Here is a 14,914-nt window from a genome sequence, read left to right as displayed (position 1 = left end):
AGGCCAGGATGTCATTTTGAGGGAGTATGTGACCAGAACTCGTCCCGTTGCTTTTGGGGTTCTATGGGCTACACGCAGGAATCTTTGGTGGTGGCACCTGATGTTGGGGGATCCGGAGTCACACCCAGACCTGCTCCACAGGCCTCCTTTTACTTTTCTCTTCGGATTCATTATTTTTAAAAAGTGTCTCTTACCTCTAGGATTGCATTTTCTTTTCTCTCTCTCTTCAAGCAGATGATGGGAGTACAAGTATTCAGGTGACATGTGTTGCCCGTGCCCCCCTCCCCCCTGTGTTCTTTTTTTTTTTTTTTTGAGACAGAGTCTCGTTTTGCTGCCCAGGCTAGAGTGAGTGCCATGGCGTCAGCCTAGCTCACAGCAACCTCAATCTCCGGGCTCAAGCAATCCTGCTGCCTCAGCCTCCCGAGTAGTTGGGACTACAGGCATGCACCACCACGCCCGGCTGTGTTTTTCTATATATATTAGTTGGCCAATTAATTTCTCTCTATTTTTAGTAGAGACGGGGTCTCGCTCTTGCTCAGGCTGGTTTCGAACTCCTGACCTGGAGCAATCCGCCCGCCTCGGCCTCCCAGAGAGCTAGGATTACAGGCGTGAGCCACCGCGCCCAGCCCCCCCTGTGTTCTTATTCATATACCTCTCATGTTGTTCCAGCGTATTGTGGGGGTACCAATGTTAAGGTCGGGTGCCTTGCCCTCTCCAAGCCTCCCCCCTCGGGTCAGAGCTTCAAGTGCGCCCATCCCCCAGTCGGTGCGCACCCACCCCATGCCTAATGGATGTGTATGCCCCTCCCCTCCCCCCACCCGCCCGACACCCACCCGATGAAGGTGACTCCTCTCTGTCCACTTAGGCGTCCATCCGTTCGTACCAATTTGCTGGTGAGCGTGCTCACGTGGTGCTCGTGTGTCCATTCTTGGGATACCTGGCTTACTGGAACGGGTTCCAGCTCTGGCCAGGAGAACACGAGAGGCGCCCTCTCACCGCTGCTCCTCACAGCCGAATGGCACTCCGTGGTGTCCACGCGCCACATTTTATTGATGCACTCCTGGATGGATGGGCACTCGGGTCGCTTCCACGTCTTTGGGATTGTGAATTGTGCCCTAACTGTCACCCTAACCCTTACCCAGCCCCCGTCTCCTCTGCCCCTGCCTGACGCACTCCTCCCCGGCCAGACCCGTCACTGTCCTGGGCCCCCGCCTGACCGGCTCCTCCCCGCCCGGCGGGTCACCGTCCTCTGCCCCTGCCTGACCGGCTCCTCCGTCGCCTGGGCCTTCCAAGGGCTTGGTGTGGATGCTGCTTCCAGGAAGCCCTCCAGAAACCCGGCAGCAGGGTGGCCGCAGCAGTCTCCAGCAGCCGTCCCTAAGTCGCGTGAGTGCGGGGGACGTGCCCCCGCTGTGCCGCGGGGGCCCAGCCTGGTGTCTTCCCTGAGGCCCTGCGGCTGCCGGCTGGGCTGCCGCTCCCCGCAAGGGGAGAGCCGCGGAGGTGGGGACCGCCTCCTGATGGGGACGTACACGCAGCTCTCCACGTCGGATTCCGGGGCTCTCTGTCCTGCCCGAAGGCCCAGCTGGCCTGCGGGTCCTTAGAGTGGCAAAAACCTCCGAAAACTGAGATTGAGGGTCCGGTGGGTGTCTGCACTTTTGTGCTGGGCACCCCAGGGAGGCCCGGGGGCTGGCTGGACAACGTGGTCTGCTGGGCGGGGGGGTTGGAGGAGCAACTGATGCCCTTTGCACTTTGGGTAGCAAGAGTCTGAGGTGTCTCTGAGCCCTGTGCCCTGTGGGGGGGGGCCGGGGGGGAGGAGGAGGAGCAGGAGGAGGAGGAGGTGGGAAGGGCCGGGGCCTGCAGTCCTGTTCCCGGGGTGGCACGGCAAGTGGCTTCTTCCACAGGCTGCTTGGCCTGGGCTCCCTGCACCTGGGCCTTTGGAGGACCGGCCCTGTGCTTGCCAACACTTCCTGCAGGGACCCAGAGCTGGGAGGTGGCATCTCTCAGCCCTGGGTCGGGCAGAGCCCCAGCGGGCCATGCCCACAACCTCTCTCAGCACCGGTCCCCCAGAAGGCTCCTTTGGGACCAGGATTCTCTTGCGGTGACTCTTTAAGGTCTGGCCCCTGGATGGAGGGGCACCAGGAGTAGAGGAGCAGGAAGGGGAAGGGGGTGGCCGTGCGAGGGGACACTTTGAGGCCAAGTCCCAGCTTCAGCCTGATCCTCCTGGGAACCCCGCTCTGAGACAAGGAGCCGGGCTTCGCATTCCCACAGCAGCCAGTCGTGGGCTGAGGACACCTGGGGCGTTGGGAACTCCCTGGCTTCTCCTTGGTTTAACGTCTAGAGCTGCTTGTGAATCGCGCCGCCACACACACCCGAGCGCAGGTGTCTTCCGCACAGACTGCGGGCCTCGCTCTTCTGAATGCCGCTAGCTCGCCACCCACCCACGGGTGAACCTGGTCAGGGTGCTTTCTCTCAGGGGCAGACTCTTTTCCGGGCGGGCTACCGGTGTCTCTGTTTGCTCGTTTCTTTCTTCCATTTCGGGAAAGTCTTCCTTGCTGGGTGTGGAAATCTCCTATGCCTTCCCTCGCCTATTCTGTCAGCTTTAAAATTCTCTTTCAGTTGCCACCCTCACAGATGGATTAGGAAACTCTTTCCGGTGCACTCATTAGTGAAATGACCTCCAGGAAGCTGGAATCCAATATCTAATGGCCGATTTTTAGCGAGTCCACACGCCAGGGTGGTCGGGGTCCAATGCAGCCCCGGCCAGGCCCAGGCCCCTTGGACTAGGACACGGAGGAGGGTCCCGGCCCCCACGAAGCGGTGCCGGCAGTTCTCCACGGGCTTGGGCGTTTTCCAGAGGTAGGAGATGGAGGGGACTGATTTCTTCAGCGCCCCCCAAACCACGCCACCCCACCCCACCCATGGGACACATCCCCAGAGAGAGACGCCCCATACACTGGCTGTGCCCCAGCCCTGGCCCGGGGGAATAGGCGGCAGCCCACCCACAGGGCGAGGGGGGGGCGCAGCTGAAAGGGGTTGTGGGGGAGGGCGGCCCCTGGCTGGGGTCAAAGGGCGAGCGTCCCGCGCGTGCGCAGTCAGCGGCAGGCAGCGACGCGCTGGGGGTGGGCAGCGGGTAGGTGAAGGAGGCCGGGCGAGGAGACGAGGGGGGCTGGGAGGGCTCCACCTTGGCGAGTCCAGCCGTGGAGGCGCATCTTGTGTGAGTGTGAGTGAGTGTGAGTGTGTGTGTGTGTGTATAGAGAGACAGCCCCCCGCCCCGCCCCGCCCCGCCCATCACCCCCGTCCCTGGGAGCCCGCGGGACCCGGCCAGCGAACTCAACCGGCCCGGCCCGGCGCGGGGCCTGGGGCGGGAGGCGGCGGCGGGGAAGCCCAGAGAGGCTCGGCTTCTCGAGCGGGGCAGGGGCGCCCTCCGCCGCCGTCTAGGGCCACACCACCCTGAACGCCCCCGATCTCGTCTGGTCTCGGAAGCTAAGCAGGGTCGGGCCTGGTTAGTACTTGGATGGGAGACCGCCTGGGAATACCGGGTGCCACAGGCTGCTGCTTTTTTTTTTTTTTTTTGCCTCTTGTTCTGTCCCCTTTCTGGGAGCGCGGCGGCGGCCCGGGGTGGGGGTCACCCCCACCCTCAGCGCCCGCCCGCGGTGCCTGGCGCCCCAGCCCGCACCGTGGGGCCTCCTCTTGTCCCAAGCCGCGACACCGCCGCCACGCGGCAGCATGCGTGGCATCTGGACTGTCAGGTCTCAGACCAAAGGTCTGCTCTGTGGGAACCGACACGCTGGAGGAAACCTTGAGAGTCTGAGAGGGGAGGGAGTTCCAGAAGAAGGCCAGGATGTCATTTTGAGGGAGTATGTGACCAGAACTCGTCCCGTTGCTTTTGGGGTTCTATGGGCTACACGCAGGAATCTTTGGTGGTGGCACCTGATGTTGGGGGATCCGGAGTCACACCCAGACCTGCTCCACAGGCCTCCTTTTACTTTTCTCTTCGGATTCATTATTTTTAAAAAGTGTCTCTTACCTCTAGGATTGCATTTTCTTTTCTCTCTCTCTTCAAGCAGATGATGGGAGTACAAGTATTCAGGTGACATGTGTTGCCCGTGCCCCCCTCCCCCCTGTGTTCTTTTTTTTTTTTTTTTTTTGAGACAGAGTCTCGTTTTGCTGCCCAGGCTAGAGTGAGTGCCATGGCGTCAGCCTAGCTCACAGCAACCTCAATCTCCGGGCTCAAGCAATCCTGCTGCCTCAGCCTCCCGAGTAGTTGGGACTACAGGCATGCACCACCACGCCCGGCTGTGTTTTTCTATATATATTAGTTGGCCAATTAATTTCTCTCTATTTTTAGTAGAGACGGGGTCTCGCTCTTGCTCAGGCTGGTTTCGAACTCCTGACCTGGAGCAATCCGCCCGCCTCGGCCTCCCAGAGAGCTAGGATTACAGGCGTGAGCCACCGCGCCCGGCCCCCCCTGTGTTCTTATTCATATACCTCTCATGTTGTTCCAGCGTATTGTGGGGGTACCAATGTTAAGGTCGGGTGCCTTGCCCTCTCCAAGCCTCCCCCCTCGGGTCAGAGCTTCAAGTGCGCCCATCCCCCAGTCGGTGCGCACCCACCCCATGCCTAATGGATGTGTATGCCCCTCCCCTCCCCCCACCCGCCCGACACCCACCCGATGAAGGTGACTCCTCTCTGTCCACTTAGGCGTCCATCCGTTCGTACCAATTTGCTGGTGAGCGCGCTCACCTGGTGCTCGTGTGTCCATTCTTGGGCTACCTGGCTTACTGGAACGGGTTCCAGCTCTGGCCAGGAGAACACGAGAGGCGCCCTCTCACCGCTGCTCCTCACAGCCGAATGGCACTCCGTGGTGTCCACGCGCCACATTTTATTGATGCACTCCTGGATGGATGGGCACTCGGGTCGCTTCCACGTCTTTGGGATTGTGAATTGTGCCCTAACTGTCACCCTAACCCTTACCCAGCCCCCGTCTCCTCTGCCCCTGCCTGACGCACTCCTCCCCGGCCAGACCCGTCACTGTCCTGGGCCCCCGCCTGACCGGCTCCTCCCCGCCCGGCCGGTCACCGTCCTCTGCCCCTGCCTGACACGCTCCTTCCCGCCCGGCCTCTCACCGTCCTCGGCCCCTGCCTGACCGGCTCCTCCGTCGCCTGGGCCTTCCAAGGGCTTGGTGTGGATGCTGCTTCCAGGAAGCCCTCCAGAAACCCGGCAGCAGGGTGGCCGCAGCAGTCTCCAGCAGCCGTCCCTAAGTCGCGTGAGTGCGGGGGACGTGCCCCCGCTGTGCCGCGGGGGCCCAGCCTGGTGTCTTCCCTGAGGCCCTGCGGCTGCCGGCTGGGCTGCCGCTCCCCGCAAGGGGAGAGCCGCGGAGGTGGGGACCGCCTCCTGATGGGGACGTACACGCAGCTCTCCCCGTCGGATTCCGGGGCTCTCTGTCCTGCCCGAAGGCCCAGCTGGCCTGCGGGTCCTTAGAGTGGCAAAAACCTCCGAAAACTGAGACTGAGGGTCCCGTGGGTGTCTGCACTTTTGTGCTGGGCACCCCAGGGAGGCCCGGGGGCTGGCTGGACAACGTGGTCTGCTGGGCGGGGGGGGGGTTGGAGGAGCAACTGATGCCCTTTGCACTTTGGGTAGCAAGAGTCTGAGGTGTCTCTGAGCCCTGTGCCCTGTGGGGGCGGGGCGGGGGGAGGAGGAGGAGCAGGAGGAGGAGGAGGTGGGAAGGGCCGGGGCCTGCAGTCCGGTTCCCGGGGTGGCACGGCAAGTGGCTTCTTCCACAGGCTGCTTGGCCTGGGCTCCCTGCACCTGGGCCTTTGGAGGACCGGCCCTGTGCTTGCCAACACTTCCTGCAGGGACCCAGAGCTGGGAGGTGGCATCTCTCAGCCCTGGGTCGGGCAGAGCCCCAGCGGGCCATGCCCACAACCTCTCTCAGCACCGGTCCCCCAGAAGGCTCCTTTGGGACCAGGATTCTCTTGCGGTGACTCTTTAAGGTCTGGCCCCTGGATGGAGGGGCACCAGGAGTAGAGGAGCAGGAAGGGGAAGGGGGTGGCCGTGCGAGGGGACACTTTGAGGCCAAGTCCCAGCTTCAGCCTGATCCTCCTGGGAACCCCGCTCTGAGACAAGGAGCCGGGCTTCGCATTCCCACAGCAGCCAGTCGTGGGCTGAGGACACCTGGGGCGTTGGGAACTCCCTGGCTTCTCCTTGGTTTAACGTCTAGAGCTGCTTGTGAATCGCGCCGCCACACACACCCGAGCGCAGGTGTCTTCCGCACAGACTGCGGGCCTCGCTCTTCTGAATGCCGCTAGCTCGCCACCCACCCACGGGTGAACCTGGTCAGGGTGCTTTCTCTCAGGGGCAGACTCTTTTCCGGACGGGCTACCGGTGTCTCTGTTTGCTCGTTTCTTTCTTCCATTTCGGGAAAGTCTTCCTTGCTGGGTGTGGAAATCTCCTATGCCTTCCCTCGCCTATTCTGTCAGCTTTAAAATTCTCTTTCAGTTGCCACCCTCACAGATGGATTAGGAAACTCTTTCCGGTGCACTCATTAGTGAAATGACCTCCAGGAAGCTGGAATCCAATATCTAATGGCCGATTTTTAGCGAGTCCACACGCCAGGGTGGTCGGGGTCCAATGCAGCCCCGGCCAGGCCCAGGCCCCTTGGACTAGGACACGGAGGAGGGTCCCGGCCCCCACGAAGCGGTGCCGGCAGTTCTCCACGGGCTTGGGCGTTTTCCAGAGGTAGGAGATGGAGGGGACTGATTTCTTCAGCGCCCCCCAAACCACGCCACCCCACCCCACCCATGGGACACATCCCCAGAGAGAGACGCCCCATACACTGGCTGTGCCCCAGCCCTGGCCCGGGGGAATAGGCGGCAGCCCACCCACAGGGCGAGGGGGGGGCGCAGCTGAAAGGGGTTGTGGGGGAGGGCGGCCCCTGGCTGGGGTCAAAGGGCGAGCGTCCCGCGCGTGCGCAGTCAGCGGCAGGCAGCGACGCGCTGGGGGTGGGCAGCGGGTAGGTGAAGGAGGCCGGGCGAGGAGACGAGGGGGGCTGGGAGGGCTCCACCTTGGCGAGTCCAGCCGTGGAGGCGCATCTTGTGTGAGTGTGAGTGAGTGTGAGTGTGTGTGTGTGTGTATAGAGAGACAGCCCCCCGCCCCGCCCCGCCCCGCCCATCACCCCCGTCCCTGGGAGCCCGGGGGACCCGGCCAGCGAACTCAACCGGCCCGGCCCGGCGCGGGGCCTGGGGCGGGAGGCGGCGGCGGGGAAGCCCAGAGAGGCTCGGCTTCTCGAGCGGGGCAGGGGCGCCCTCCGCCGCCGTCTAGGGCCACACCACCCTGAACGCCCCCGATCTCGTCTGGTCTCGGAAGCTAAGCAGGGTCGGGCCTGGTTAGTACTTGGATGGGAGACCGCCTGGGAATACCGGGTGCCACAGGCTGCTGCTTTTTTTTTTTTTTTTTGCCTCTTGTTCTGTCCCCTTTCTGGGAGCGCGGCGGCGGCCCGGGGTGGGGGTCACCCCCACCCTCAGCGCCCGCCCGCGGTGCCTGGCGCCCCAGCCCGCACCGTGGGGCCTCCTCTTGTCCCAAGCCGCGACACCGCCGCCACGCGGCAGCATGCGTGGCATCTGGACTGTCAGGTCTCAGACCAAAGGTCTGCTCTGTGGGAACCGACACGCTGGAGGAAACCTTGAGAGTCTGAGAGGGGAGGGAGTTCCAGAAGAAGGCCAGGATGTCATTTTGAGGGAGTATGTGACCAGAACTCGTCCCGTTGCTTTTGGGGTTCTATGGGCTACACGCAGGAATCTTTGGTGGTGGCACCTGATGTTGGGGGATCCGGAGTCACACCCAGACCTGCTCCACAGGCCTCCTTTTACTTTTCTCTTCGGATTCATTATTTTTAAAAAGTGTCTCTTACCTCTAGGATTGCATTTTCTTTTCTCTCTCTCTTCAAGCAGATGATGGGAGTACAAGTATTCAGGTGACATGTGTTGCCCGTGCCCCCCTCCCCCCTGTGTTCTTTTTTTTTTTTTTTTTTTGAGACAGAGTCTCGTTTTGCTGCCCAGGCTAGAGTGAGTGCCATGGCGTCAGCCTAGCTCACAGCAACCTCAATCTCCGGGCTCAAGCAATCCTGCTGCCTCAGCCTCCCGAGTAGTTGGGACTACAGGCATGCACCACCACGCCCGGCTGTGTTTTTCTATATATATTAGTTGGCCAATTAATTTCTCTCTATTTTTAGTAGAGACGGGGTCTCGCTCTTGCTCAGGCTGGTTTCGAACTCCTGACCTGGAGCAATCCGCCCGCCTCGGCCTCCCAGAGAGCTAGGATTACAGGCGTGAGCCACCGCGCCCGGCCCCCCCTGTGTTCTTATTCATATACCTCTCATGTTGTTCCAGCGTATTGTGGGGGTACCAATGTTAAGGTCGGGTGCCTTGCCCTCTCCAAGCCTCCCCCCTCGGGTCAGAGCTTCAAGTGCGCCCATCCCCCAGTCGGTGCGCACCCACCCCATGCCTAATGGATGTGTATGCCCCTCCCCTCCCCCCACCCGCCCGACACCCACCCGATGAAGGTGACTCCTCTCTGTCCACTTAGGCGTCCATCCGTTCGTACCAATTTGCTGGTGAGCGCGCTCACCTGGTGCTCGTGTGTCCATTCTTGGGCTACCTGGCTTACTGGAACGGGTTCCAGCTCTGGCCAGGAGAACACGAGAGGCGCCCTCTCACCGCTGCTCCTCACAGCCGAATGGCACTCCGTGGTGTCCACGCGCCACATTTTATTGATGCACTCCTGGATGGATGGGCACTCGGGTCGCTTCCACGTCTTTGGGATTGTGAATTGTGCCCTAACTGTCACCCTAACCCTTACCCAGCCCGTCTCCTCTGCCCCTGCCTGACGCACTCCTCCCCGGCCAGACCCGTCACTGTCCTGGGCCCCCGCCTGACCGGCTCCTCCCCGCCCGGCCGGTCACCGTCCTCTGCCCCTGCCTGACACGCTCCTTCCCGCCCGGCCTCTCACCGTCCTCGGCCCCTGCCTGACCGGCTCCTCCGTCGCCTGGGCCTTCCAAGGGCTTGGTGTGGATGCTGCTTCCAGGAAGCCCTCCAGAAACCCGGCAGCAGGGTGGCCGCAGCAGTCTCCAGCAGCCGTCCCTAAGTCGCGTGAGTGCGGGGGACGTGCCCCCGCTGTGCCGCGGGGGCCCAGCCTGGTGTCTTCCCTGAGGCCCTGCGGCTGCCGGCTGGGCTGCCGCTCCCCGCAAGGGGAGAGCCGCGGAGGTGGGGACCGCCTCCTGATGGGGACGTACACGCAGCTCTCCCCGTCGGATTCCGGGGCTCTCTGTCCTGCCCGAAGGCCCAGCTGGCCTGCGGGTCCTTAGAGTGGCAAAAACCTCCGAAAACTGAGACTGAGGGTCCCGTGGGTGTCTGCACTTTTGTGCTGGGCACCCCAGGGAGGCCCGGGGGCTGGCTGGACAACGTGGTCTGCTGGGCGGGGGGGGGGGTTGGAGGAGCAACTGATGCCCTTTGCACTTTGGGTAGCAAGAGTCTGAGGTGTCTCTGAGCCCTGTGCCCTGTGGGGGCGGGGCGGGGGGAGGAGGAGGAGCAGGAGGAGGAGGAGGTGGGAAGGGCCGGGGCCTGCAGTCCTGTTCCCGGGGTGGCACGGCAAGTGGCTTCTTCCACAGGCTGCTTGGCCTGGGCTCCCTGCACCTGGGCCTTTGGAGGACCGGCCCTGTGCTTGCCAACACTTCCTGCAGGGACCCAGAGCTGGGAGGTGGCATCTCTCAGCCCTGGGTCGGGCAGAGCCCCAGCGGGCCATGCCCACAACCTCTCTCAGCACCGGTCCCCCAGAAGGCTCCTTTGGGACCAGGATTCTCTTGCGGTGACTCTTTAAGGTCTGGCCCCTGGATGGAGGGGCACCAGGAGTAGAGGAGCAGGAAGGGGAAGGGGGTGGCCGTGCGAGGGGACACTTTGAGGCCAAGTCCCAGCTTCAGCCTGATCCTCCTGGGAACCCCGCTCTGAGACAAGGAGCCGGGCTTCGCATTCCCACAGCAGCCAGTCGTGGGCTGAGGACACCTGGGGCGTTGGGAACTCCCTGGCTTCTCCTTGGTTTAACGTCTAGAGCTGCTTGTGAATCGCGCCGCCACACACACCCGAGCGCAGGTGTCTTCCGCACAGACTGCGGGCCTCGCTCTTCTGAATGCCGCTAGCTCGCCACCCACCCACGGGTGAACCTGGTCAGGGTGCTTTCTCTCAGGGGCAGACTCTTTTCCGGGCGGGCTACCGGTGTCTCTGTTTGCTCGTTTCTTTCTTCCATTTCGGGAAAGTCTTCCTTGCTGGGTGTGGAAATCTCCTATGCCTTCCCTCGCCTATTCTGTCAGCTTTAAAATTCTCTTTCAGTTGCCACCCTCACAGATGGATTAGGAAACTCTTTCCGGTGCACTCATTAGTGAAATGACCTCCAGGAAGCTGGAATCCAATATCTAATGGCCGATTTTTAGCGAGTCCACACGCCAGGGTGGTCGGGGTCCAATGCAGCCCCGGCCAGGCCCAGGCCCCTTGGACTAGGACACGGAGGAGGGTCCCGGCCCCCACGAAGCGGTGCCGGCAGTTCTCCACGGGCTTGGGCGTTTTCCAGAGGTAGGAGATGGAGGGGACTGATTTCTTCAGCGCCCCCCAAACCACGCCACCCCACCCCACCCATGGGACACATCCCCAGAGAGAGACGCCCCATACACTGGCTGTGCCCCAGCCCTGGCCCGGGGGAATAGGCGGCAGCCCACCCACAGGGCGAGGGGGGGGCGCAGCTGAAAGGGGTTGTGGGGGAGGGCGGCCCCTGGCTGGGGTCAAAGGGCGAGCGTCCCGCGCGTGCGCAGTCAGCGGCAGGCAGCGACGCGCTGGGGGTGGGCAGCGGGTAGGTGAAGGAGGCCGGGCGAGGAGACGAGGGGGGCTGGGAGGGCTCCACCTTGGCGAGTCCAGCCGTGGAGGCGCATCTTGTGTGAGTGTGAGTGAGTGTGAGTGTGTGTGTGTGTGTATAGAGAGACAGCCCCCCGCCCCGCCCCGCCCCGCCCATCACCCCCGTCCCTGGGAGCCCGCGGGACCCGGCCAGCGAACTCAACCGGCCCGGCCCGGCGCGGGGCCTGGGGCGGGAGGCGGCGGCGGGGAAGCCCAGAGAGGCTCGGCTTCTCGAGCGGGGCAGGGGCGCCCTCCGCCGCCGTCTAGGGCCACACCACCCTGAACGCCCCCGATCTCGTCTGGTCTCGGAAGCTAAGCAGGGTCGGGCCTGGTTAGTACTTGGATGGGAGACCGCCTGGGAATACCGGGTGCCACAGGCTGCTGCTTTTTTTTTTTTTTTTTGCCTCTTGTTCTGTCCCCTTTCTGGGAGCGCGGCGGCGGCCCGGGGTGGGGGTCACCCCCACCCTCAGCGCCCGCCCGCGGTGCCTGGCGCCCCAGCCCGCACCGTGGGGCCTCCTCTTGTCCCAAGCCGCGACACCGCCGCCACGCGGCAGCATGCGTGGCATCTGGACTGTCAGGTCTCAGACCAAAGGTCTGCTCTGTGGGAACCGACACGCTGGAGGAAACCTTGAGAGTCTGAGAGGGGAGGGAGTTCCAGAAGAAGGCCAGGATGTCATTTTGAGGGAGTATGTGACCAGAACTCGTCCCGTTGCTTTTGGGGTTCTATGGGCTACACGCAGGAATCTTTGGTGGTGGCACCTGATGTTGGGGGATCCGGAGTCACACCCAGACCTGCTCCACAGGCCTCCTTTTACTTTTCTCTTCGGATTCATTATTTTTAAAAAGTGTCTCTTACCTCTAGGATTGCATTTTCTTTTCTCTCTCTCTTCAAGCAGATGATGGGAGTACAAGTATTCAGGTGACATGTGTTGCCCGTGCCCCCCTCCCCCCTGTGTTCTTTTTTTTTTTTTTTTTTTGAGACAGAGTCTCGTTTTGCTGCCCAGGCTAGAGTGAGTGCCATGGCGTCAGCCTAGCTCACAGCAACCTCAATCTCCGGGCTCAAGCAATCCTGCTGCCTCAGCCTCCCGAGTAGTTGGGACTACAGGCATGCACCACCACGCCCGGCTGTGTTTTTCTATATATATTAGTTGGCCAATTAATTTCTTTCTATTTTTAGTAGAGACGGGGTCTCGCTCTTGCTCAGGCTGGTTTCGAACTCCTGACCTGGAGCAATCCGCCCGCCTCGGCCTCCCAGAGAGCTAGGATTACAGGCGTGAGCCACCGCGCCCGGCCCCCCCTGTGTTCTTATTCATATACCTCTCATGTTGTTCCAGCGTATTGTGGGGGTACCAATGTTAAGGTCGGGTGCCTTGCCCTCTCCAAGCCTCCCCCCTCGGGTCAGAGCTTCAAGTGCGCCCATCCCCCAGTCGGTGCGCACCCACCCCATGCCTAATGGATGTGTATGCCCCTCCCCTCCCCCCACCCGCCCGACACCCACCCGATGAAGGTGACTCCTCTCTGTCCACTTAGGCGTCCATCCGTTCGTACCAATTTGCTGGTGAGCGCGCTCACCTGGTGCTCGTGTGTCCATTCTTGGGCTACCTGGCTTACTGGAACGGGTTCCAGCTCTGGCCAGGAGAACACGAGAGGCGCCCTCTCACCGCTGCTCCTCACAGCCGAATGGCACTCCGTGGTGTCCACGCGCCACATTTTATTGATGCACTCCTGGATGGATGGGCACTCGGGTCGCTTCCACGTCTTTGGGATTGTGAATTGTGCCCTAACTGTAACCCTAACCCTTACCCAGCCCGTCTCCTCTGCCCCTGCCTGACGCACTCCTCCCCGGCCAGACCCGTCACTGTCCTGGGCCCCCGCCTGACCGGCTCCTCCCCGCCCGGCCGGTCACCGTCCTCTGCCCCTGCCTGACACGCTCCTTCCCGCCCGGCCTCTCACCGTCCTCGGCCCCTGCCTGACCGGCTCCTCCGTCGCCTGGGCCTTCCAAGGGCTTGGTGTGGATGCTGCTTCCAGGAAGCCCTCCAGAAACCCGGCAGCAGGGTGGCCGCAGCAGTCTCCAGCAGCCGTCCCTAAGTCGCGTGAGTGCGGGGGACGTGCCCCCGCTGTGCCGCGGGGGCCCAGCCTGGTGTCTTCCCTGAGGCCCTGCGGCTGCCGGCTGGGCTGCCGCTCCCCGCAAGGGGAGAGCCGCGGAGGTGGGGACCGCCTCCTGATGGGGACGTACACGCAGCTCTCCCCGTCGGATTCCGGGGCTCTCTGTCCTGCCCGAAGGCCCAGCTGGCCTGCGGGTCCTTAGAGTGGCAAAAACCTCCGAAAACTGAGACTGAGGGTCCCGTGGGTGTCTGCACTTTTGTGCTGGGCACCCCAGGGAGGCCCGGGGGCTGGCTGGACAACGTGGTCTGCTGGGCGGGGGGGGGGTTGGAGGAGCAACTGATGCCCTTTGCACTTTGGGTAGCAAGAGTCTGAGGTGTCTCTGAGCCCTGTGCCCTGTGGGGGCGGGGCGGGGGGAGGAGGAGGAGCAGGAGGAGGAGGAGGTGGGAAGGGCCGGGGCCTGCAGTCCTGTTCCCGGGGTGGCACGGCAAGTGGCTTCTTCCACAGGCTGCTTGGCCTGGGCTCCCTGCACCTGGGCCTTTGGAGGACCGGCCCTGTGCTTGCCAACACTTCCTGCAGGGACCCAGAGCTGGGAGGTGGCATCTCTCAGCCCTGGGTCGGGCAGAGCCCCAGCGGGCCATGCCCACAACCTCTCTCAGCACCGGTCCCCCAGAAGGCTCCTTTGGGACCAGGATTCTCTTGCGGTGACTCTTTAAGGTCTGGCCCCTGGATGGAGGGGCACCAGGAGTAGAGGAGCAGGAAGGGGAAGGGGGTGGCCGTGCGAGGGGACACTTTGAGGCCAAGTCCCAGCTTCAGCCTGATCCTCCTGGGAACCCCGCTCTGAGACAAGGAGCCGGGCTTCGCATTCCCACAGCAGCCAGTCGTGGGCTGAGGACACCTGGGGCGTTGGGAACTCCCTGGCTTCTCCTTGGTTTAACGTCTAGAGCTGCTTGTGAATCGCGCCGCCACACACACCCGAGCGCAGGTGTCTTCCGCACAGACTGCGGGCCTCGCTCTTCTGAATGCCGCTAGCTCGCCACCCACCCACGGGTGAACCTGGTCAGGGTGCTTTCTCTCAGGGGCAGACTCTTTTCCGGGCGGGCTACCGGTGTCTCTGTTTGCTCGTTTCTTTCTTCCATTTCGGGAAAGTCTTCCTTGCTGGGTGTGGAAATCTCCTATGCCTTCCCTCGCCTATTCTGTCAGCTTTAAAATTCTCTTTCAGTTGCCACCCTCACAGATGGATTAGGAAACTCTTTCCGGTGCACTCATTAGTGAAATGACCTCCAGGAAGCTGGAATCCAATATCTAATGGCCGATTTTTAGCGAGTCCACACGCCAGGGTGGTCGGGGTCCAATGCAGCCCCGGCCAGGCCCAGGCCCCTTGGACTAGGACACGGAGGAGGGTCCCGGCCCCCACGAAGCGGTGCCGGCAGTTCTCCACGGGCTTGGGCGTTTTCCAGAGGTAGGAGATGGAGGGGACTGATTTCTTCAGCGCCCCCCAAACCACGCCACCCCACCCCACCCATGGGACACATCCCCAGAGAGAGACGCCCCATACACTGGCTGTGCCCCAGCCCTGGCCCGGGGGAATAGGCGGCAGCCCACCCACAGGGCGAGGGGGGGGCGCAGCTGAAAGGGGTTGTGGGGGAGGGCGGCCCCTGGCTGGGGTCAAAGGGCGAGCGTCCCACGCGTGCGCAGTCAGCGGCAGGCAGCGACGCGCTGGGGGTGGGCAGCGGGTAGGTGAAGGAGGCCGGGCGAGGAGACGAGGGGGGCTGGGAGGGCTCCACCTTGGCGAGTCCAGCCGTGGAGGCGCATCTTGTGTGAGTGTGAGTGAGTGTGAGTGTGTGTGTGTGTGTATAGAGAGACAGCCCCCCGCCCCG

At 62.8% G+C, this 14,914-nt stretch overlaps 3 non-coding genes across 3 annotated transcripts; all 3 read left to right on the top strand.

Annotated features, from left to right (window-relative positions):
* Window positions 1–3,429: 3,429 nt before the first annotated feature.
* Window positions 3,430–3,548, top strand: LOC142866511 (5S ribosomal RNA). Its single transcript, XR_012916492.1, has one exon. It is a non-coding gene; the product is annotated as a 5S ribosomal RNA (ribosomal RNA).
* Window positions 3,549–7,311: 3,763 nt separating this feature from the next.
* LOC142866510 (5S ribosomal RNA) lies at window positions 7,312–7,430 on the top strand. The gene has a single exon (XR_012916491.1). It is a non-coding gene; the product is annotated as a 5S ribosomal RNA (ribosomal RNA).
* Window positions 7,431–11,192: 3,762 nt separating this feature from the next.
* On the top strand, window positions 11,193–11,311 carry LOC142866508 (5S ribosomal RNA). Its single transcript, XR_012916489.1, has one exon. It is a non-coding gene; the product is annotated as a 5S ribosomal RNA (ribosomal RNA).
* Window positions 11,312–14,914: the final 3,603 nt, after the last annotated feature.

Source organism: Microcebus murinus, unplaced genomic scaffold (genome assembly GCF_040939455.1).
Source record: "Microcebus murinus isolate Inina unplaced genomic scaffold, M.murinus_Inina_mat1.0 scaf006_hap2_Mmur4.0, whole genome shotgun sequence".
Taxonomy (NCBI): Eukaryota; Metazoa; Chordata; class Mammalia; order Primates; family Cheirogaleidae; genus Microcebus; species Microcebus murinus.
The sequence above is the reverse complement of the archived record's forward strand: the minus strand, read 5'-3'. Positions and strand labels throughout refer to the sequence as shown.